This window comes from Odocoileus virginianus, chromosome 11 (genome assembly GCF_023699985.2).
Source record: "Odocoileus virginianus isolate 20LAN1187 ecotype Illinois chromosome 11, Ovbor_1.2, whole genome shotgun sequence".
NCBI lineage: Eukaryota > Metazoa > Chordata > Mammalia > Artiodactyla > Cervidae > Odocoileus > Odocoileus virginianus.
Genome location: NC_069684.1, coordinates 3327372 through 3352418, shown reverse-complemented (window position 1 = coordinate 3352418; position 25047 = coordinate 3327372). Strand labels below are relative to the sequence as shown.

General features: G+C 42.2%; 1 long non-coding RNA gene across 3 annotated transcripts in view; it reads right to left on the bottom strand.

The window, feature by feature from the left end:
* Positions 1-509: 509 nt before the first annotated feature.
* The window catches only part of LOC139037416 (uncharacterized), a 41667-nt gene continuing 17129 nt past the window's right edge, over positions 510-25047 (bottom strand). Inside the window, exons 2-5 of one of the 3 annotated variants that reach the window (XR_011490203.1) lie at positions 15149-15209; positions 7377-7483; positions 4540-4617; positions 510-999 (exon numbers count right to left, since the gene is read on the bottom strand). This is a non-coding gene — a long non-coding RNA (uncharacterized lncRNA). Of the gene's footprint in view, positions 1000-3761; positions 4618-7376; positions 7484-15148; positions 15210-16816; positions 16879-25047 lie in introns of those variants that run through there. The other 2 variants (XR_011490202.1, XR_011490201.1) reach the window with 2 other exon arrangements.

The window sequence follows — 25047 nt, the reverse complement described above, 5'->3', positions numbered from 1 at the left end:
ATGATCACTGTTAGAGAAAAAAGAGAGGGTTTGCTTTAAAAAATATATATTATTAAATGCAGAGGCTGATATTTTGGGTCAATGAGAGCAGTTGATCCCTTCAGTAGCCTATTGAAGTCTACACGAAGTGGTAGAAATGATTTTACTTTGTGAGAGAGATCTGTGTCTATACGGGTTAATTTCATTGCGTGTGTGAGAGACGGTTACCAGGGATCCAGAAGGCGAATAGTAACAGTGATTTTTAAATTAAATTTGCCTTTTTAGCATCTTGGCTTCGCGGGGCCTTCGTTGTGGCTCGTGGGCGTCCTCTGGGGTGCTGCGCGTGGGGACGTCTCTCGTTGCGGCTCGCGGGCCTTTTCATGCTGCAGGGCACAGGTGTTAGAGCGCTCAGGCTCTCTAGTTGCAGCCTGTGGGCTAGTTCCCCCAAGGCGTGTGGGATCTTAACTCCCTGACCAGGGATCAAACCTGTGTCCCCTGCATTGGAAGGCGAATTTTAACCACTGGATCACCAGGGAAGTCCCAGAGTGATTTTTTTTTTTTTTTTTTGCCTCTTCTCTAAGGATCCAACCAGTTCCATTTTCTGTCTCTTATTTCTCCTCCTCCCCTCTCTCTCCCTCTTCTTCCCCCTCCCTGTCTTGCTCCCCACAGTCTTCCTCCTCCTCCTTTTTTGGGGGTTCTGTTCCAGGCTGGGAGTGATCCCAGGAGGTGCCCTTGGGCTTGGCTTGTGAACAACAACAGAGACGGTTCTCTATCACCCAAGAAGGTCAGGTTGATTGTAGAACCAGTTGGATGTCTGATTCCACCCTGAGTTGACCTTAATCATTCCCAGGAAGTTCTGCTTCTGCTGAAGAGTGGCCCATCCTTGACAATTCTCATCTGAATTCTTAGGCAGGACAATATTTCTGTCTCAAGAACATGCAGCCCTGGGGTGTGTTTCTTGGGTTCCAGACATGCTACCATTATGGCTGGTTCCTGATGGAGGAACAGATGGTCAGGCCCCTGGAAGACACAGAGGGAGGAAATGACTGCAGGGTTGCTGGTCTCTGCCGGGAGCTGTGTGGAGCATCAGTTCCTGGAAGCTTCACAGCAGCTGGGTTAGGTGATGAGAACCCCATTTTTCGTTAAGGGAATTAGTGTTCAAATACTTAATTTTCTAAAGGTTGAGTAGTTAAAATGGCCCTAGGGGAATCTGGACACAGGCTACCTGAGTCAGTTGCTAAGTTGTGTCTGACCTGGGATCCCATGGACTGTAGCCCGCCACGCTCCTCTGTCCGCGGAGTTCTCCAGGCATGAACACTGGAGTGGGTTGCCATTTCCTTCTCCAGGGGACCTTCCCGACCCAGGGGTTGTACCCAGGTCTCCTGCGTTGCAGGTGGGTCCTTTACCGTCTGCGCCATCAATGGTGACCCACTCCAGTATTCTTGGGGCCTCACTGGTGACTCAGTGGGTAAAGACTGCCGCATTACAGGAGGCTGGGGTTCGATCCCTGGGTCGGGAAGATCCCCTGGGGAAGGAAATGGCAACCCACTCCAGTGTTCATGCCTGGAGAACTCCACGGACAGAGGAGCGTGGCGGGCTACAGTCCATGGGGTCGCAGAGTCAGACACGACTTAGCAACTGACTCAGGTAGCCTGTGTCCAGATTCCCCTAGGGCCATTTTAACTACCCAACCTTTAGAAAATTAAGTATTTGAACACATTTCCCTTAACGAAAAATGGGGTTCTCATCACCTAACCCAGCTGCTGTGAAGCTTCCAGGAGTTGGTGCTCCACACAGCTCCCGGCAGAGACCAGCAACCCTGCAGTCATTTTCTCCCTCTGTGCCTTCCAGGGGCCTGGCCATCTGCTCATACGTATAGCTAACTCACTTTTAGAAACACAGCATTGTAAAGCAACTATACTCCAATGAAAATTAATTAAAACAACCAAAAAAAAAAAAAGAAGCCAAATCCCCACAGAAACATGCAGAGATGCTCTGGGTGTGGTTGCCTGTGTTAATGGTATTTCCGGCTTCCTGTCATCTTAAGAAAAAGGAAGTTCAGGAGTGTGTGTGTGTGTGTGTGTGTGTGTGTGTGTGTGTGTGTTTGCGTGTGTGCACACGCGCTGGCGTGTGAGTTTCTCATTGGTGTGTGAGTTTTCCCGTGTTTCCGGGTGAGGCTGGCTGCAGCGTGGAGACCGCAGGAAGTCCAGTCCCTGTGGCACATCTGTCCACCCTGGAGTCAGCCGGGTGCCCAGGGTCCCTCTCCATTTCCTTGGGTCTGGGAATGATTCCTTTTAATTACCTCTTTGGTTTGACTCTCATGTTTCTGGGCCACTACATCTGCTTTTTATTTTCTCTCAGTTACATAAGCAATATATATTCAATGAAGAAAACTTGGAAACTATAGATTACAGGAAAAATCACACTGGCTCTGTCGCTCTGCAGGAACTATTCACATTTGGTCGTGTATCCTGCCAGGCATTTAGTTTTACAAAAATGTGATGATACCCTACCTATCACTGTATTTTTTTATTTGCCACACCCCACGGCATGTAGTATCTTAGTTCCCGGACCAGGGATCGAACCCCCGACCCTTGCATTGGCAGGTGGATTCTTAACCACTGGGCCACCAGGGAAATCCCTGTGCTGTTTTTATGTGGCAAATCTTCATATGCTCTGGACGCTTCAGCGTCTCAGCCGGGGGATTCTCCACCCTCCTGCAGACCCATCCATCAACTTTAGGATGTGCTTTCCTCCAATGATTCCCTCACATCTGGTTTTGACTCTCTGATCCTTCCATTAAATCACTTCTTGGCTTATACATTCAGATCCCTTTTTGTAATCACCTGCTAAAACTTCGACTGCAAAAAAAAAAAAAAATCAATTATATTGCTTCTATTCCACATGAAACCTTGCTGGAGAAAAATATGTATCTGAGCTGACTCCTGAAGTTGCTATTCCGCACACATGACATCCCTCTAATAAATAAAACGTGCTCTTTCTTTGTGCCCCCGAGCGTCCCCTTGCTCAGAAATTGCTTTCCTGAGTTGTCTTCTGTGGTTTATTCCTTTACGGTCAGAAATTCCTACCCTTAAATGTCAGCTCTAAACTCAGAGAAAACTATCACTGGCCTCCTTGCACTGAATTGAAGTGATTGAATCATTTGTTTGTCTTTATTAGCGTGGAGTCTCCCTGAAGATAAGAAACGTATCTAGGGACTTCTCTGGTGGCCAGTGGTCAGGGTGCCACGTTTCCACTGCAGGAGGTGCGGACTTGCTCCCCGGTTGGGATGCTAAGATCCCACAGGCCACGTGGTGCAGCCCTCAAAAGAACCAGACCCAGTGGAGTTTCGTCACATAGTAAATGCTCAATAAATGTCTGCTAACTGTAAGAATAAATGCATTTAAAAAACTGCCTTTCTTTCCAGTTACAAAAGGCTTCGACCTACATGATCTTATTTGATTCTTTTTACAAATCTCTGCGATATTTGTTGCTGACAGCATTTTGGTCATTTTATGTCTATTTTGAGCGGGACTTGGCCAGTTCATACCTCTCACAGAGGGAAAAGCAGAAGCTTGGTGTGACTCTTGCTCTGACTTACTTCTCACACGTTCGCACCAAGTAGTCCTAACAGCAGAAGAAGCTGTCAGCCCTGGACACTTTGGGAGCTGAATGTTCCTGGACACATCCTGCTAAAGCCTGACATATCTCTGAAGTCTCTAAAACTTGTTTGTCTTAAAACTACCCTAAAATTTGCATGAATTTAGTGTATTACTTCAATATTATCTTTGAATAACTGACCACTTTATTTTTTAATTTTTATCTTACATTGGAATATAGTTTAATGTTGTGTGAATTTCAGGTGTACAAAATGATTCAGTTATCCATATACATGTACCTATTCTTTTTCAGATTCTCTTCCTATATAAGTTATTATGGACTGTTGAATAGGGTTTTCTGGGCTGTACAGTAAGTCTCTCTTTGGTTATCTATTTTATACATACTGATGTGTATCTGTTAATCCCAAATGCCTAATTTAATCCTCCCCCCAAGTTTCTTCTTTGATAGCCATGTTTGTTTTCTATGTCTGTGTGTCTGTTTCTATTTTGTAAATAAGTTTGTTTTTATCATTTTTTAGGATTCCACATAGTGATATCATATGGTATTTGTCTTTCTCTTCCTGACTTATTTCATTTAGTATGATAATCTCCAGGACCATCCATGTTGCTGCAAATGGCCCTATTTCACTCTTTGTTCTGGCTGAGTAATATTCCGCTGTGAATATTTACCGCATCTTTGTCCATTCATCTGTTGGACACTCAGGTTGCTTCCGTGTCTTGGTTATTGTAAGTGGTGATGCAGTGAGCACTGGGGTGTGTGTATCTTTACAAATTTTCCCCAGATATACGCCCAGGAGTGGGGATTTTTACTTTCATGTCACTGGCTCTCCCTCTCTCCCTCCCTCAAGTAAAGCTGCCGCTCCAGAAAAGGCTTCAGATTCCTCCTCTTCCCAGACGCTCCTGTCTGTACCCCTTGCTGTCTGCAGAGTGATGTGCAGACCTGATCTCAGAAGCAGGGGCTGGACCGCACATCCTTTCCCGCTTGTGGGTTGAAGGCAGGTCTTGGTCATGCTGCTGTCTGAACATCAGGGAGTGAAGAAGAGAAGCATCAGTGAGAAGCACCAACTCAATTAAGCCACACATATTTCCAGTGCATGCTCTCTGAGCACGAGCGTAGCTCCCGGAGCTTCATAACATCCGGACATGTTTTTAATACATTGAAACTCCTCCCACCTCCCCTGACATATAACCACACTCTGCTCTCCCCTCATCTGAACAACGAATATACTTCCCGTGGATGATTTGGACATTTATTGCATGTATTTGGAAGGCATGATGTTCTCTCAAGAGGAAAAAATTAATAAACACTTATATGTCTGGAACGAGGAAAAGTAAGTAGAGGAGATGAAGTGTCATGTTACTTGACTCCCAGATACACCTGCTCAACCTTTCAGAGGCTGGAGTCTTAATAAAAGGCTAAAAAAGGCAATATGAGAAGTACCAATGCATATTTTGATTGTATCACTGAGGGATTTGCATTTTATATAGCAGAAAAAGGAAGCACTTTGTTATTTATGACAGATTATTTATAGCTTTCTGCTTTATAAAATTATCTGCAAATGTAATAATCATACATAAATTCTCTACTTCCTATTGTTACTCATAATTGCCTTTTTGAGAAATATTTCCTTCTATCACCAAAATAATCTAAATAACCTGTTTTGATTTATTAGCTGGAAAATCATTATAAAATAGCAAGAATACTGTGCATTCTTGTGAGGACAAAAATTACAAATATGTGGCAAGAAAGTGAACTCTCAAGGCAGAGCTCAGAAGCTACATACTTGAATTCCCTTTGATATTTGCCTTAGTTTTAATCGTCTTTTGTTTCCTAGGATTTTTATATCTGAAAGCCTTTCTCTCTGGAGGAAGCATCATATATCCCTCCAAGTTACAAGAATGTACAGAACTCCAGAAGTGTATAATAGAAAAAAATTTTAAATCAGTAAGCCAAATACTCCAAATTTAGTAAATCAGGACTTCCCTGGCGGTCCAATGGTTGAGACTCCATGCTTGCCTTGCAAGGATACAGCAGAATGGGTTCGGTCCCTGGTTGGGGAATTGACATCCCACGTGCTGTGTGGTGTGGCCAAAAAATAAATTAAAAAGAATGAAATTTAATAAATCATTCTTTGGGTCTCAACCCTTTACGCTTAGGATGTACACATGGGGTGATTCAAGACTGCAAGGAAGAGCTTCATATCAGAATTTTCCTCTCTAGATTCAAGCCACATTCTAAGAGTTCTGACTTGGGGGAATCTAAATTTATAGCTTTCTCTTAAAATGATGACTGTTAGCAAGGTATACAAATACACAGACTCCAGGGAAGCACACGGCATTCCCTCCCTTCCTCTGTCCAATATCAGCTCCGTCTCCCTCACTCTGCTCCAGCGGCTGCCAGCCAATTCCCAGGGCAAGGCATTTAAAACAACCTTGTGACTCCATACTGATTGGCGATGTGAAATTAGGCTCCATGAAGTCTGGAGAATGATGCTGTTACCTGCCTGGCTTCAATGTATCTTTGTTTGCTTCCCACAGGAAAAACAGTTTAATCACAGGCGGTTTACAGCCTTGATTAGAGTGGGCTGGGGCAGTTCAGTACCAGAAGCGCTGGCAAAACTCAGCCAACAGATTCGTGGTCTTATTTATTTATATTTTATAAAGTCAGCTTTTAATGGCCCATGGGTGATTGAATCCAGAATGGCACAGTCTATACTGCTGACCTTGTTACAGCCGGGAGCCCTCGATTTTGCCAAGAATCTCTGGCTGTGCCTATAAGATACCACCAAAATCACAGGGAAAGGGCAACATACTAGGTATTTTGTCCCAATGAGAATTCTGATGTTTCAACCAGTGTAACACATTGAGGGAGGAGGGAGCATAGACTACCTCTGAGTGGAATTTTGCTTTGTGGTGTATGCCCTGGTAAATGAGGGTTTTTATACAGATTCTTCTGGGAAAAATCAGTTAATTTGTAACCTGCACAGTAGAGTAGGATTCATCTCACTTACTTGAAACCCCAAAATTAAATTTAGTTGGAATAAGAAAGTTTATGAATGATCATTGTAAGACAGGTCATGATAACTGAAAATAGCAATTTAAATTTGGCATTGAGTGTTGGGTTTTTCCTACTGCCTTGGATTATTTTTATTTACGTTCATATATTTCTATTAAATTCAGGCTGCAGCTGACCTCTTGCAACAATGGTAACAGGGAGAAATGTTGGCTTTAATTTTGGGAGGATTTTGTAAGAAATCAGGACCATCCATTATTTTATTCTATTCTTTTTAAAGAATTTTTTTGATGTGGACCATTTTTTAGAAGGCTTTATTGAATTTGTTACAATATTGCTTCCATTATTTATGTTCTATTTTTTTGGCCATGACGCATGTGGGATCTTAGTTCCCTGACCAAGGATTGAACCTGCACACACACCTCTAACACCCACCCCCCACCACCACCTCACAAGCCCTCGTTGGAGGGCAAAGTCCTAACCACTGGACTGCCAGGGAAGTCCCCATCAACTTATTTCAATCTTTTATTTCTGCAGTTTGATACTTTCTCATCCTAGTCAACAGAGATACCAGTTGTTTCTGAGTCAGTGAAAAGCAAATGATCTAATTTGTAGCAGGATTTAGGAGCATTTATGACACCATAATAGAAAATAAAATAGAAGCAAAATGTAAAATACAGGGACTTTCAAAAACCGCCTCCTCAGCCTCCGAGTGTTTCATTTCCCAGCCCTGCCCGCCTCTCCCCTGCACCCCCATAAATCACCTGGCTTGTCTGGCTTTCTGCCACGTTCTCCTTTCTTTCACACCAGTAGCACCTCCATGTTAACACGAGCCTCTGGAACTGCTTGCAATTTTCTGTCTTTTAAATGCCTTTTCATATTAAAAAAAATAGAAAAAAGAAATATGGTTGAGAGAGATCCAATTATCTTCTCTTTTTCTCCCTTTCTCCTTCCTTCTCCTCCTCCCAGAAAAAGGCAACTTCAGATGCTAGGGATCAACATGCATTTTTAAAAATGACTACATTTTTTCATGAATAAGTTGGATTTAAGATGGGTTACTTTTAACTTCCATTTTTAGAATAAATTTTTATTGGGGTGTAGTTGATTTACAATGCTGTGTTTCAGGTGGAGAGCAAAGTCAATCAGTTATACATACACGTCCACCCACTCTTTTTTATTCATTTCCCATATACACCATTACAGAGTACTGGGCGGAGTTCCTTGTGCTATACTAGGCCCTTATTAACCTTTTTATATACAGTAATGTGTACCCCAAACTCCCAATTTACCCTCCACCTCCTTTCCCCCAGTTGAAGGTTTGTTTTTTATGCCTGTGGCTTTATTTCTGTTTTGTAAATAGGTTCATTTGTACCATTTTTAAAGATTTCACATATAAGCGATATCATTTGGTATTTGTCTTTGCTGATTTACTTCACTCAGTATGACAATCACTAGGTCCATCCATGTTGCATTTTAACCTAAATGTGATTCTGATTTTTCTACTCTGATTTAAGAAAATGATTTAACATCATTGCCTCATTCAGGATCCAAGGAGGAAAGCTTTTAATATTTCTCCGTGAAAATAAAGCTGACTGTTTTTTTTAAAAAATAGGTTTAATGAAATTTCCTTTTATTCCTAGTTTAGAAAAGTAGTTTTGAATAGATGTTGAATTCTATCAAATACCTTTTCTATTCTTATTGAAACAATCACATAATTGTTTTTCCTTTATTCCATTAAAGTGAATTCCTTTGGTCTTGAAGGGTAAACGCCTACCTGGAATAAATATCTGTAGTGATGACTTCGTTTTTATTCCTGGTATTAGTTATTTTTTACCTTTCTTAAAAAAATGCCAGTCAATTTGGATTTATTACTTTTATAAGTCTTTTTAAAGACCACAGCACTTGGTCTTGTTAATTTGTTCTACAGTTTTGTCTTACATTTCTTTTTGCTTTTATATGTATTTCCTTTCTTTCACTTTCTTTGGATTTAATTTGCTCTCTTTCAAGTGTCTAAAAAACGGATACTTAGGTCAATAAAAATCATTCATTAGATGTACTTTTTCCTTTTCTAATATATTCATCAATGCTATATACTTCTCAGTGCTTTGATAGGCCATATTTTAATTCTCATTGATACCATCTACATTTTATTTAATTATTTGAGTCATGGGTTATTTAGACAAATATTGTCTAATTTCTCAGCATCTAGGTATTCTCTAGTTATCTCTCTGCTACTAATTTCTAGCTTGTCATTGTAATAGAACATACTCTGTCTAATTTTTTTAAAAGTTCTTGGCTGCACCAGGCAGCATTGAGATCTTAGTTCCCCAGCCAGGGATTGAACCTGTTCTCCCTGTGGTAAAAGTGCAGAATTTTAACCACTAGACCATCAGGGAAGTTCCTGTCTGATTTTTAAATTTTTTTAGTTGAAGTATAGTTGATTTACAATGTTGTATTAGTTTCCAGTGTACAACAAAGTGATTCAGTTATATATATATATATTTTTTAGATTATTTTCCCTTATAGATTATTACTAAATATTGAGTATAGTTTCCTGTGCTATATAGTAGATCCTTGTTGATTATCTATTTTATATATGGTAGTGCTTATATGTTAATCCCAACCTCTTAATTTATCACTCCCCCCACTCCCACTGTGTCTAATTTAAACCCTTTACAATGTGTCCAACTTTTCTACTTGGTCCCTGTGGGAGATTTGCACTATAACCCCCTCTGTCTTATTACAGATGCAAAATCACCATTGTATTTTATCTGCATTTTCTTGATTACTCGTGCAGTTTTTCATTTTTTGTCTTCTGTTCAGAAATTTAAAATGTTGACACAGTGTGATTTGACATACTTTTCTTTATAATTTGCATCTTTTATTTCATGTTTCAAAAAATTATTTCCAATTTGGATATGCTAAATATGTTCTAAGACAATCTATGCTAGTGAAAGAACACACCAACCATGTAAGTTACCAAGACAACATACATAAACAAGGTCTGGTCTAAGCAACTGGTAAATACTGTCACCCTGCAAGGACCTACTGTACGGCACAGGGAACTCTGCTCACTGTTATCTGGCAGCCTGGGTGGGAGGGGAGTTTGAGAGAGAATGGACACACGTGTTTGTATGGCTGAGTCTCTCTGCTGTGCGCCTGAAACTGTCACAACATTGTTAATCAGCTATATTCCAACATAAAATAAAAAGTTTAAAAAAGCACTGTCACCCCATCCAAGACTCAAGAAAGTGTTATTTGCTCAGTCTTGTCTGACTCTTTGAGACCCCATCAACTGTGGCCTTGGTTCATGAAAGTCTCCAGGCAAGAACACCTGGAGCGGGTGGCCGTTCCCTTCTCCAGGGCATCTTCCCGACCCAGGGATCAAACTTGGGTTTCCTACATTGCAGGCAGATTCTTTACCATCTGAGCCACCAAGACCCATCAGATGTTTTATTCTCTTACTTTACCTTATCTGTCCAAGTGAATCAGGGTTTCCTAATAACAGTAGCTAACATTTATCACTGATTATGTTGGAATGCATTCAAATGGGAATATCCTTCCCTTTTCTCCTTTGCTTTTCACTTCTCTTCTTTTCACAGCTATTTGTAAGGCCTCCTCAGACAACCATTTTGCCTTTTTGCATTTCTTTTCCATGGGGATGGTCTTGATCCCTGTCTCCTGTACAATGTCATGAACCTTAGTCCATAGTTCATCAGGCACTCTGTCTATCAGATCTAGTCCCTTAAATCTATTTCTCACTTCCACTCATAGTCATAACGGATTTGATTTAGGTCATACCTGAATGGTCTAGTGGTTTTCCCTATTTTCTTCAATTTGAGTCTGAATTTGGCAATAAGGAGTTCATGATCTGAGCCACAGTCAGCTCCTGGTCTTCTTTTTGCTGACTGTATTATAGCTTCTCCATCTTTGGCTGCAAAGAATATAATCAGTCTGATTTTGGTGTTGACCATCTGGTGATGTCCATGTGTAGAGTCTTCTCCTGTGTTGTTGGAAGAGGCTGTTTGCTCTGACCAGTGTGTTCTCTTGGCAAAACTCTATTAGCCTTTGCCCTGCTTCGTTCCATACTCCAAGGCCAAATTGGCCTGTTACTCCAGGTGTTTCTTGACTTCCTATTTTTGCATTCCTCAGTGAGGGAATGCAAAAGAAAGCCTTCCTCTGCAATCAATGCAAAGAAATAGAGGAAAACAACAGAATGGGAAAGACTAGAGATCTCAAGAAAATTAGAGATACCAAGCGAACATTTCATGCAAAGATGGGCTTGATAAAGGACAGAAATGGTATGGACCTAACAGAAGCAGTAGATATTAAGAAGAGGTGGCAAGAATACACAGAGGAACTGTACAAAAAAGATCTTCACGACCCAGATAATCATGATGGTGTGATCACTCACCTAGAGCCAGACATCCTGGAATGTGAAGGCAAGTGGGCCTTAGAAACACTTGCTACGAACAAAACACATCACTACGAACAAAGCTAGTGAAGGTGATTGAATTCCCCTTGAGCTATTTCAAATCCTGAAAGATGATGCTGTGAAAGTGCTACACTCAATATGCCAGCAAATTTGAAAAACCCAGCAGTGGCCCCAGGACTGGACAAAGGTCAGTTTTCATTCCAATCCCAAAGAAAGGCAATGCCAAAAGAATGCTCAAACTACCGCACAATTGTACTCATCTCACACGCTTGTAAAGTAATGCTCAAAATTCTCCAAGCCAGACTTCAGCAATACGTGAACTGTGAACTTTCCAGATGTTCAAGCTGGTTTTAGAAAAGGCAGAGGAACCAGAGATCAAACTGCCAACATCTGCTGGATCATTGAAAAAGCAAGAGAGTTCCAGAAAAACATCTATTTCTGCTTTATTGACTGTGCCAAAGCCTTTGACTGTGTGGATCACAACAAACTGTGGAAAATTCTGAGAGAGATGGGAATACCAGATCACCTGACCCGCCTCTTGAGAAACCTATATGCAGGTCAGGAAGCAACAGTTAGAACTGGACATGGAACAACAGACTGGTTCCAAATAGGAAAAGGAGTGCGTCAAGGCTGTATATTGTCACCCTGCTTATTTAACTTATATGCAGAGTACATCATGAGAAATGCTGGGCTGGAAGAAACACAAGCTAGAATCAGGATTGCCAGGAGGAATATCAATAACCTCAGACATGCAGATGTTATGACGCTTATGGCAGAAAGTGAAGAGGAACTAAAAAGCCTCTTGATGAAAGTGAAAGAGGAGAGTGAAAAAGTTGGCTTAAAGCTCAACATTCAGAAAACTAAGATCATGGCATCTAGTCCCGTCACTTCATGGGAAATAGATGGGGAAACAGTGGAAACAGTGTCAGACTTGATTTTTGGGGCTCCAAAACCACTGCAGTTGGTGACAGCAGCCATGAAATTAAAAGACACTTACTCTTGGAAGGAAAATTATGGCCAACCTACATAGCATATTAAAAAGCAGAGACATTACTTTGTCAACAAAGGTCTGTCTAGTCAAGGTCATGGTTTTTCCAGTGGTCATATATGGATGTGAGAGTTGGACTGTGAAGAAAGCTGAGTGCCGAAAAATTGATGCTTTTGAACTGTGGTGCTGGAGAAGACTCTTGAGAGTCCCTTGGATTGCAAGGAGATCCAACCAGTCAACCCTAAAAGAAATCAGTCCTGGGTGTTCATTGGAAGGACTGATGCTGAAGCTGAAACTCTAATACTTTGGCCACCTCATGCGAAGAGTTGACTCATTGGAAAAGACCCTGATGCTGGGAGGGATTGGGGGCAGGAGGAGAAGGGGATGACAGAGGATGAGATGGTTGGATGGCATCACCAACTCGATGGACATGGGTTTGAGTAAACTCTGGGAGTTGGTGATGGACAGGTAGGCCTGGCGTCCTGTGATTCACGGGGTCGCAAATAGTCGGACACGAATGAGCGACTGAACTGAACTGATTGATGCTGAGATGATGCTAAATGCTTTACAGACACGTTTTAGTTAATTTCTCACATCGGCCCTGGGAGGGAACTAGACAGCCATTCCTGGTTTGCAAATGAGAGAAGTGTCAGCATCAGAGAAAGGCATCTGGTGGGCAGCAGAAGGAACACAGGAGCTCGGGCGGCCTCTCCCAGGGTCTGACTCTGAGTCACTGCGGAACGCCGAGGACACGGTGCTGTGTGCTAAGTCGCTTCAGTCGTGTCCGGCATCACTAGCACATAAGGGATGCTAGTCATCGCTCCCTCTCCTTTGGGATTTCTCTTGGTTCCACCTCTTTTCTTTCTTCTAGCATTCCTTCCTTCATTCCTTTGATTTTCGCTCGGATTTAGACTTTTGGATTTAGGCTCTTTGAATTGGAACCTTATTTCAATGAGCTCTGGTTTAGTGCTAACTTTTTTTTGCTACCTGCTACATTTGGCTCCAGCTACAAGCCTTTGAGTTTTCTCTCCATCCAGTGCTCACGGCTGCGTCTACTGATCGCCTAACAGAGAATATTACGTGAGAAATGTGTTGCTGTCTTCCAGTAGCTCTAATAGCAACTTCTCCTTTAAATGCTATTTGTTCACTTATTTATCCCTTCATTTAATCAAGCTTTCCCTTTCTCCCTTCCTTTCTCTTTCTTTCTTTCTTCCCTTTCTCCTTTCTTCCTTTCTTTCTTTCATTCATTCTGGAATTTTTCAGACATTTATCAACAATGAGCTGATCTGTTCTAAGCACTGGGCATATGGAGATGAATTAAACAAAACAAAACAGAAGTGTGTAGAACTCATATTCCAGCTGAGAAGATACGAATTTAAGCCTGTGGATAATAGTCTGTGACATAGCTGTGCATAAATATTCCAGATTAATCATGAATGTTTTCACTAAAGAGCCTGTAAGTCAGCTGAACCTTTAAGATAAGCTTGTCAGATGGAGTGTAGAAAGTGTTTAGTTGCTAAGTTGTGCCCGACTCTTTATGGCCCCATGGACTGTAGCCTGCCAGCCTCCTCTGTCCATGGGATTCTCTAGGCGAGAATACCAGAGTGGGTGCCATGCCCTTCTCCAGGGCATCTTCTCAATCCAAGGATCAAACCTGGGTCTCCCTCATTGCAGGCTGATTCTTTACCCACTGAGCCACCTGGGAAATGCCTTAGAAGTGATTAAATTAGATATTAAATAGCTCTGCTAAACTATGTTTTTTGAGAAAAGATAAAGAATTACCCACATTTCACTAAATTTTGAAGCACAAAGCAGTTTAAGACTAGTTCTGGCCTGGGTCTCTAAATTAAACTCTTTTTTGCAAAACCAGAAGACCGCCTACCTCTCTAAGAGTATTTTTTTTTTCATTTATTTTTATTAGTTGGAGGCTAATTACTTTACAATATTGTAGTGGTTTTTGTCATACATTGACATGAATCAGCCATGGATTTACAAGTATTTCATTCTAGTAGAGAAATAGACACACTAATAAAAAAGTATAAGATGATATATAAAAAAATAAAATAAAAATAAAAGAAAGAGTAACTTTCTTTCCTTTCTTTCTATCCCTAACCTGGGATAACAATGAATTGCTAAAAATAATAAACTCAGAGACCAAAAAAAAAAATAGAACAACTTAGAGCTCATTTAGACAAAGTCCCAACCCAGTTTTGGAAAGTCTCCTAAATATCAATGATAGGTAGTTATGCAGACCACTGAATATATATATTTTAGTACACAACAATCAATAGAAATTTTTCAGCATTTACCTCTGATTTCTAAATGTTATTTATTTATAAATTACATACAATTTCAAATGTAATCAAATAAAAATTAAAAAATAAAAAGTTGAGGTAAAGAGCAAGTGAATAACAATTTATAAAACACTTTGTGAATGAGCCAGAATATTTTAATTTCTTTGAAATCTTATTAATATGTAAATTTAAATATCAAAACTGTTTCGGTTTCACAAAGAAGATGTATAAGAACATTTTCATACATGAAAAATACGGAAATGCTTCACAATTGTTAAAAAGCTTTATGATAAAGTGATTCTGATATTTGGTTATAATAGTTGTCATGACTAAAAAATATATGAAAATCTAAATCCAAAAAATATGTGTATGTAATCACTGCAATTGATGAAGATGAAATTTTAATTTGTTCTTTGTTATGAAATGTTCATTATTGAATATCCTGACATGCCAGGGCCTAGGGAGCTTTGCAGAATGACAGCAAAGTTAATAGAAAAGTGAATTTTGGATCTTGAAAATCCAGATGTCCTGTGTCACCAGAGGTAGAGGTACTAAGTGAAGTTGAGTCGATTAAGCTCAGAAAACAGCAGTGGTGAGCTGGACAGACAGGGTGTGGCTCTGGACTCCTGGTCAGAGAAAACCTCCTCCACTGACCACACGGAATCCTCTTAGCAGGTTAGCCAGCTCAGGCGTCCACAGGCCCCCGAGAGAAGAGCAGCCTTGGAGCGCAGCTTGCTGCCGGAGGCTTTGGAACTTGTGCTCACTTTCAAACCAGCTCCCCAAATGCACTTGTCAACTTGATGCACTGAAGAAACTCACCTTCCAAGAGCTTTTTCAATCATTCTGGAGAATGCACCCTGACATGCTGCAGTCGTCTTAGCTGTGAGTTGGAGGAAAGAAAAAAAAAAAAAAGCTCAGTTAAAGTGAAATCATCTTCGAAGTACAGCTATTTATTCTATGTCACAGATTGGGAGACTAAGAAAAATGGGCTGTTGAGGCATGTTAAAAAGTTGCTGCTGCTGCTAAGTCGCTTCAGCCGTGTCCGACTCTGTGCGACCCCGTGGACTGCAGCCCACCAGGCTCCTCCGTCCCTGGGAGTTTCCAGGCAAGAGCACTGGAGTGGGGTGCCATTGCCTTCTTCAGTTAAAAAGTGAGGACCCAGTAAAAAGAAGTTCCTTAAGTTATTGATACGGTAGAGCACTGTTGAAAACCATTAGTCAAAAAAAAAAGAAACAAAAGAGTTCCATTTTGTGTAAACATAGCCTGCTTCCGGAAGTCCAGCAGCTAACCTCCCCTGCCAGCTGCCAGGCTGGAGGAGGTACACTCAGATTTACGGTCTTCTGACCTGTGTGGTCACACCTCTCCGGTACTTAGAATGGCTCCTTGGTGGAATGCTCTGGGGTATTGTTTGAGATGTTTAACAATTTTGAACGAGAAGTCCCACATGCTCACTTACTTGGCAGTGAGTCCCGGAAATTATGTAGCTAGTCCTGGATGGAGGTGAGAACTCTGGTCAGGGCTGTGGTTTGTGGCCAGAGCACAGAGTTTCCTAAGTACTATATTCTCTGCAGCTGTGACTGGGTCTGCAAGGCTTCCCACTAGTCAGTGGGGGCAACTGGCCCCCGAGGCAGACCCAGGCTTCAGAGCTTCAGCCTCGTCTCTTCCTGCATCCAATCGGCTGCTCAGACCCCTGGTTGTCATCTCCTGCGTCTATTTAGACTCGATTCCCTGTGTTGCCTGTGCCAAGGGCTTCCTTCAAGTCTCTGCATTCCTTGCCTGCTCAGTTCTTCTAACCATCTCCCTGAAGCATCAGACCCCAGTTTCTGTCTTATTATCTCCAATTCATCCTCTCTGGCAGGATCAGATACTGCCTGCTACCATTGCCTGTCTCTGTGAATAAACCTTTAATAGAATAGCCATGTCCATCAACGTACCCACCCTCTAAAGCAACTTTTGCCCTAGAGCAGCAGTGTGGGGAAAACTCTCTTTGACCTAATAACGCCTACAGTGAGAGCCGCCTTCTTCTTTTTTTTTTTTTTTTTTGGTTTAAATTCATTTCTAAAGTTCTTGAAAAAGTTGTCCGAATGAATTGCCAACAATTCCAAAGCATTCGTTCACAACCACTTTACCACCTGCCTGCTTCCCCGCCTCTCTGGTAGAATAGCTCTCTCACAGGTCAATGTTAGTAAGTTAGAACGAGGATAACAAGCATCGTACATCAACACATATATGCAGAATCTAGAAAAATGGTACAGGTGAACCGACTTGCAAAGCAGAAATAGAGACCAGAGGCAGAGAACAAATGGATGGACCCCAAGAGGGAGGCGGGGGTGAGATGAATTGGGAGACTGGGGTCGACAGATATACACTGCGCTCTGTGGTGTTGACAAAGAGGGGCTACATGTGTTCAAGTAGCTGACTGCAACATAGCAGAAACTAACACAACACTCTAAAGCAACAAAACAAAAAAAAAAAAGTCAACGTTACCTAGACTTACTGTGATAATCATTTCATAGTACGGGCAAATACCAAATTATTACACTGGACACTTGAAACAAATATAACGTTCTGTGTCAATTATATCTCAAGAAAAATGCAACACAAGCTTATTGGGTCCAATGGATCTGTCTTACAGTTGAGCTGCTTTCACAGGGCTGCAGTATTTGACAGTATATATATATTTTTAATATATTTTCTCTCTTAGCTTCTGTGACCCTGTCTTTTCCTGCTTTCACCTCCCCTCTGTACTACTTCTCAATCGTCTTGTCTGTTAAGCTCAGATGTTCCCCCAGGGTTCTGTACTGTCTTTGAGCCTTTTCACCTGTTTCCACAGCTTCAGTGATCAGAGGACTTGTTGCCTTTCTGAGTCACAGGACTCTTTTAGCATCCGACCAAAGCTATGAACCACCCCCTCGCCCCCTGCATCACCACCAACCCCATTTTAACATAAAAATATAACAGCTATCATTTATTGAGCTCTTACTACTCAGTCTATTAAATCTTCTCAACAATTTCATGAGATTGGAGAAGGAAACTTGCCAAAGAACCACCCGTACCAAATTAACTCGGTTGGGAGTCAAACCTCAGCAGTGTGACGACAGATACTCAGGAGCACTCAAGTTCTGGCACGCTGCTAGCAGAATCATTGAATTCCTTTTGAGAGAGTCCTGAACGATCACCATCAAGATGATGGCTACAATACCCTCTCTCTAGGTACAACCTGAATTCTCACTTTTCCGTCAAAAACAGGTTTTATAAAGCTGTGAAAACACTTTTGTATGAGTCAGTATGAAGCAGATTGGTTAGAACACAAAATACATATATAATTTTTTAAAATGATGTCAAAGAGTTTGCAAAGTGGCTGTATCATTTTGTGTTTCCATTCTTGAGGTATGAGAATTAGAGCTGCTAAGACTTCCCTGGTGGTCCAGTGGCTAAGACTCCGAGCTCCCAAAGAAGGGGGCTTGGGTTCCATCCCTGGTCAGGAAGCTACATCCCATGTGCCACAACTAAGACCGGCACAGCCAAAGAAACAAATAAATATTAAAAAAAAGAAGTAGAGCTTCTCCACACTGTTGCCAATAGTCAGTATGGTCAGTATTTTTTATTTTTGCCTTTCTAAGAGGGATATACAGGTCTCTTGCCAGTTTTTTTTTTTTTTAAATAAATATGAGGCTTTAAGGGTTTTTTAAAACGTGAAGTTTATTTTTTAAAATTTTGTTACTTTTTATTTTTTGGCTGCTCTGCGTAGCATGTGAGATCTTAGTTCCCCAACCAGGGATTGAACTCAAGCCCCCTGCATTGAAAGTCCAGAGTCTTAACCACTAGACCACCAGGGAATTTCCTACCTTGCAGTTTTAATTCGAATTTTTTTTAACGACTAATAGAACTGAGCATCTCTTCATGTGCACTTCCTTTTTATACACATATACTTTTTGTTGAAATGGCTCCTTGAAATTTTTTTTCCGTTTTAAAAAATGGACTTTCTCCCCTTATTATTGACATTTGAGAATTCTTTATGTATTTAGAATATAAATTTCTTGTTATATTTATCATTTGCAAATATTTTCTTCCAGGCTGACTTTTCATGATCTCAACAGTCTTTTGAAGATCACAAGTTTTAACCTTTGATGAAATCCAGTTAATCTTTTTTTTTTAATGTATATGTTTTTGGTGTTGTGGCAAAGAAATTTTTGCCTAACACACAAGATAACAAAGATATTCTCCTGTTCTTTTTTTTCCAGAAATGTTAGAGTTTTTGGTTTAGTATTTACATCTAGAATCATTTTTTACTTAATTTTTGTATATGGTGTGAGGTGTGACTCAAAGTCTATATTTTGAATATGCTTATCCAATTGTTTGGTCACTATATTAAAAGATCAACTAAAGACTGTGTTTGAACACCATTTGCATAAAAGACTCTTTTCTCCACAGATTTAATTTTTTATTTTGCCAAAAAGTTGTCCATCTATGTATGGGCCTGCAATTCTGTTTCACTGATCTATTTTCTATCTTTATACCAACACCACACTTTATTACTTTAGTCTTACAACTAGTCTTGAAATCAGTTAAAGTTAACCTTCCTTGGTTCTTCTCTTTCAAAATTGTTTTGACTTTTCTAGGTTCCTTGAATTTCTATGCAGATTTTCAAATCAGACCATTAATTTGTATAGAAAAGCACACAGGATTTTTATTGGGATTACACTGAATCTATAGATTAATTTGAGGAAAATCAGTATCGAAATGTCTTGTTTTCTGAGCTATAAACTGGGAACAATCTATTTAAATTTTTAAAAATTTATCTTTCAGTTACGTTCCATAATTTTCAGTTCTATGTAGTATGCACATCTTTTATCAGATTCACCTCAAAGTAGTTGATTATTTAAATGCTACTACAAATAATATTTTTTAAAAAATTTCAGTTCAAATTATTCTTTGTTGATACACAGAAATACAATTTTGATTTTTATAGGTTGATCTTTTATTCTACAACCTCTCTAGATTAACTTTTCCCCAGTGGTAGGTGATGTCCACCAGATTTCTTATGAAGACGATCACATTGTCTTCAGAGACACTGGTACTTCTTTCTTAGCAATCAGGGTGGCTTTGGTCTAGCTATTCTTGCCTTAATGGGTAGAATCTTTCACACAATGAACGGAAGTGGGGAGGGTGGACATCCTATCTTGTTTCTAATCTTGAGGGGAAAGCATTCAGTCTTCACCTCTAAGAATGTGCTGGCTGTCGGATTTCCACGTACAGAAGAGGCACCCTCCTGGGCCTGGTGGTCTGCTCCTCTCTGGTCCCAGAGCTGTAGCTTCAGGGGTGCTCCCTAGGGGGCTGCCTGCACCCTTCTGCGATGCTGGGGGCCCACTGGTAGGTGGTGCCTGGCCCTGGCCCAGCTGGCTGTGAGCTCACCCTCAGGGGATGACTGTGAGCACATGGAAGGTGGGGTCAGCTTCCCAAGCAGTTGGCTGCAAGGCCAAGGAGGGCATAGGGGCCCCCGACCTGCTGGGGGCAGAGCTGGGCCCCCAGCATCAACAGACCAGAGGAAAGATGCCAAAGTGATGTTTGCCTGCACTCATGTTACCCTGTAGAACGAGCTCCCCGAATGCCTGCCACCATCGCCTCCTTCCCCAGGAGGAGTCTCAGGTCCCACCCGCCTCTCCAGGAGGCTCCCCAAGATCAGCAAGTGTGCCTGAACCGGCCTCCTCTCCAAGTACTGCCTCTGCCTCTGCCCTGAGACCCTGAGCACGTGAGATTTCGTGTGTGCCCTGCAAGGGTGGAGTCCGTGTTCCCTACAATCACCTGGATCTTCCGAATGTGAAACCTGCTGGTTCTCAAAGCCAGGTGTTCTGGGGCCTCATTTTCCTGCCCAGGACCCCCAGGCTGGGCAGTCCAAGCTGGAGCTTGGACCCCTTGCTCCTTAGGGAGGGCCCCTGCAATTGTGATTACCCCCCAATTGCTTGTTGCTGGCCTGAGAATATGGGTTCTGACTTTACTACATCTCTGTTCCTCTCACCCGTCTCATTGTGGTCCCCTCTTTGTGTCTTTAATTGTGGAAAATCTTCTCAGCTTATCCTGAGGTTGTTCTCGTATGTAACTGCTCTACCATGCTAAGTCGCTTCAGTCGTATCCAACTCTTTGCAACCCAAGGACTGTAGCCCTCCAGGCTTCTCTGTCCATGGGATTCTCCAGGCAAGAATACTGGAGTGGGTTGCCATGCCCTCCTCCAGGGGATCTTCCTGACACCCGGGATTGAACTGAATCTCTGGCATCTCCTGCATTGGCAGGCGGGTTCTTTACCACGAGCACCACCTGGGAAGCCCAACTTCTCTGTGCTGTGTTTTGTTGATCAGTCAGGTCTGACTCTTTGCAGCTCCATGGACTATAGCCTGCCAGGCTTCTCTGTCCATGGGGATTCTTCAGGCAAGAATACTGGAGTGGGTTGCTCTTTCCAACCTAGGGATCCAACCCAGATCCCCCCCACTGCAGCCAGATTCTTTACCATATGAGCCAGCAAGGAAGCCCAAGAATACTGGAGTGGGTAGCCTATTCCTTCTCCAGGGAATCTTCCCAACCCAGGAATTGAACTCGGTCTCCTGAATTGCAGGGAGATTCTTTACCATCTGAGCCACCAGGGAAGGCCCAAGTGCTCTATAAGTGGTGTAATTTTGGGGTGTCCACGGGAGAAGAAGAGTTTGTTTATGTTTAGTTGCTAAGTCCTGTCTGACTATTTTGTGACCCCATGGACTGTCGCCCACCAGGCTCCTCTGTCCATAGATTTCCCAGGTAATACTGGAGTGGGTTGTCATTTCCTACTCCAGGGGATCTTCCTGGCCCAGGGATCAAACTGGAATCTCTTGCATCTCCTGCATTGGCTGGTGGATTCTTTACCACTATACTCTTAATATCAAAAATATCTACAAATTCTGTAGTAATGTCAACTCTTTCATTCCTGATGTTGAAATTTTGTGCTTTATTAATTTTATTGATCTTGTTAAAGAATGGGCTCCTTGGTTTCATTGATTTACTCTTATTTTGTTGTTTTTCTATCTCAGTAATTTCTATTCTGACCTTCATTAATTTCTTCTGCCTTTGAGTTTAAGTTGCTGTTCTTTGTTTTCAATTTTCTTAATCAATTCAGTTCAGTTCAGTCACTCACTTTTGTCCAACTCTTTGCGACCCCATGGACTGCAGCACGCCAGGCTTCCCTATCCATCACTAACTCCTGGAGCTTGCTCAAATTCATGTCCATTGAGTCAGTGATGCCACCCAACCGTCTCATCCTCTGTCATCCCCTTCTCGTCCCGCCTTCAATCTTTCCCAGCATCAAGGTCTTTTCAAATGAGTCAGTTCTTCACATCAGGTAGCCTGAGGATTGGAGTTTCAGCTTCAGCATCAGTCCTTACAATGAATATTCAGGACTGATTTCCTTTCAGGACTGGCTGGATCTCCTTGCAGTGCAAGGGACTCTCAAGAGTCTTCTCCAACACCACAGTTCAAAAGCATCAATTCTTTGGAGCTCAGCTTTCTTCACAGTCCAACTCTCACATTCATACATGACCACTGGAAAAACCATAGCTTTGACTAGACAGACCATTGTTGGCAAAGTAAAGTCTCTGCTTTTTAATATGCTGTCTAGGTTGGTCATAACTTTTCTTCCAAGGAGCAAACTTCTTTTAATTTCATGGCTGCAGTCACCATCTGCAGTGATTTGGGAGCCCCAAAAAATAGTCTGTCACTGTTTCCCCATCTATTTGCCATGAAGTGATGGGACCAGATGCCATGATCTTAGTTTTCTGAATGTTGAGTTTTAAGCCAACATTTTCACTCTTCTTTCACTTTCATCAGGAGGCTCTTTAGTTCTTCTTCACTTTCTGCCATAAGGGTGGTGTCATCTGCATATCTGAGGTTATGGATGTTTCTCCCGGCAGTCTTGATCCCAGCTTGTGCTTCATCCAGTCCACCCTAAAGGAGACCAGTCCTGGGTGTTCATTGGAAGGACTGATGCTGAAGCTGAAACTCCAATACTTTGGCCACATGATGCAAAGAGTTGACTCCCTGGAAAAGACCCTGATGCTGGGAGGGATTGGGGGCAGGAGGAGAAGGGGGCGACAGAGGATGAGATGGCTAGATGGCATCACTGACTCAGTGGACATGGGTTTGAGTAAACTCCAGGAGTTGGTGATGGACAGGGAGGCCTGGTGTGCTGTGATTCATGGGGTCGCAAAGAGTCAGACACGACTGAGCAACTGAACTGAACTGAACTGAATAAAATACATACTTAGGATTGTAATGTTCTCTTGGTTAATTCGCCCTTTCAGAATTGTAAAATGATCATTTTTACCTCCAACATTTCTTATCCTGAAATCAAGTTTTTCTAATCTTAACATAGCCACTTCAACTTTCCTTCCATTTGTATCATGATGTTATATCCTCTTCCATTCCATTATTTTGAAACTATGTCTACTTAAACATACATATATAGGTCTTATTTATATATCCAGTATGACTGTCCTTGCTTTTTAAGTGGTTTGTTTAGAATATTTGCATTTAATGTGGTAGTTAATATAGTTAGATTATAACCTATCATTTTGCTATTTGATTTCTATTTGTTTCATTTTTTCTTTATTCTCTTTTCTTTTGTCTATCTTTATTTGGATTGGGTATTTTTTGTTTTTGTTATGTTTTTGTTGACATTAGCTATACATTTTTGTACATAATTGCTTAGGGTTATTAGTATACCTACTTAACTTATTAGTTTGCTTTCGAATGATATGATAGCATGCTGAGTGTAGTATAAGAGCCCTGTAATAGTATATTTTCATTTACCCTCTCCTGCCCTTTGTGGTTTTGTTATGTACATTTTACTTTGACATATGTCAAGAATCCCACCATATCTCATTATTTTTTGTTCAGTACTCAATTATCTTCTAGATAAATTTAAATAAATAATAGGGAAAATTTTATACATTCACTTACCTAGTTACCATTGTTGGTGATCTTCATTCTTTTGGGTAGAATGATATTTTCACTCAATACCATTTTCTATCTGTTCAAGTACATTCTTTAACTATTTTTGTGTTTTGGTACCACAGATATGCTGGTGATGTGATCGGTTCATCAACTTTTATACTTCTCAAAGAGTCTTTGCTTTTATTTTTGAAATATGTTTCCTATGCATAGAATTCTAGACAATCTTCTTTTTTACATTTCAACATTTTAATGGTGATTTTTCTCTTTTATTGGCTTCAGTGGAGTATCTATTGTCCTCTCATCTTTGGTCTTCTGTAGGTAACATGCTTTCTTTTCTCTTGATGTTTTCAATATTTTCATCTGTTATCGGTTTTGAGAAATTCGATTATGATGCTCCTTGCTATAGTTTTCTTCATGCTTTGTGCATGAGTTTTTTTGAAACTTCTTCTATATATGCGGGTTTATAGTTTTCACCAAGCTAAAAAAGGGTTCATCCGTTGTTCCCTTACATTTTATCCCCACTCATTCCTTTCTGGGGATCCCAATTTAATACATGCTAAGGAGTGATGTCGCCAAAATGATGAGTAGAAGACTCCAGCCACTGTTCTCCAACAGAAACCAGCCGTTAGACAGCGGTCCATGAACAAAAACTCCTCCGGGAGAGCTCGGGAGCTCACTTGGGGCACCTCGGCGGTAGTGAAGCAGAAATCTGGGGATAACCGCACAGAAAGGGGAGGAAGCGACAGCTTCAGGTTGCTCACATCGCCCCTCCTCCAGACTGAAGCTGGTCAGTGCTGAGAGGGAACTCCCCGGCTCAGAAGAGTGCCCCTTGCCAGGAAAGGCAGAGAAGGGTGCCTGACCAGCTTCCCCAGCCTCCTGGGGGCACTTCCTGGGGGACCCTCTTTGGACCCACCCCATCCAGAGACCCAGCGAAGCTGAGATGAATAGCAGACAGCTGGGAGCAGGAAAACGCCAGTGGCAACCAGTAAGAGGCACGTGGTGGGAGGGACCACGGTTCCCAGGGGTGTCCTATACAGGGTTCCCCAGTGGGTTTTGCAGCTCAAGAAACCAGAGGCTGGCACAGCCACCAACCCCCCCTTCCGCCCCCCGCAGACTTCACCACGGATGCTTCTTTCCTATACGTTTCATCTTCGCAGACACCAGCAGCTTGAATATCTCCCTCCTCCCCCCTTCCCACCCTGCGGCTCCCCCTGGAGTGCAGGATCCACTCTGGCAGTCAACCCTGACGTCTGCAGGGGGCAAGACACACCCTGGATCGCTGCAGCGGACCCCACTGCGGTGTGCACACAGTGGGCCCGCACCGCCCGCTGCGCACCTGCACGCCACTGGCCTGAGCTCCATCACAGGCCACCGTGCCCTGTGTGTACCTGTGATGAGACCCCGCAGTCACAGTGGAGTAGCCGACAGCCGTGACCCCCTTCCCGCAGACGGCTTGTGGACCCAGAACCAGCCTTCTCCCCCGACACTGGCATGCACTGTCGGGCTCCCCTGCAGCTAACCCATCTATCCGCGAGTTTGCCGCCCCTTGACCTTGCTCCCGAGTATGCCAGCGGGAATGCCCAGCACTCACGGGAGTGCCTGTGGACAGCAAGGGTCCCCACAGCCCTGTGCCCTCGACCAGAGCCACCGCGGCGGGCCCTCAAGCCGGTGTGTCTGCAGCCCGCCCTCGGCACTACCCAGGCGCCTGCAGCCAGGCCTGCGGCTCAGCGTGTGTGCACCGC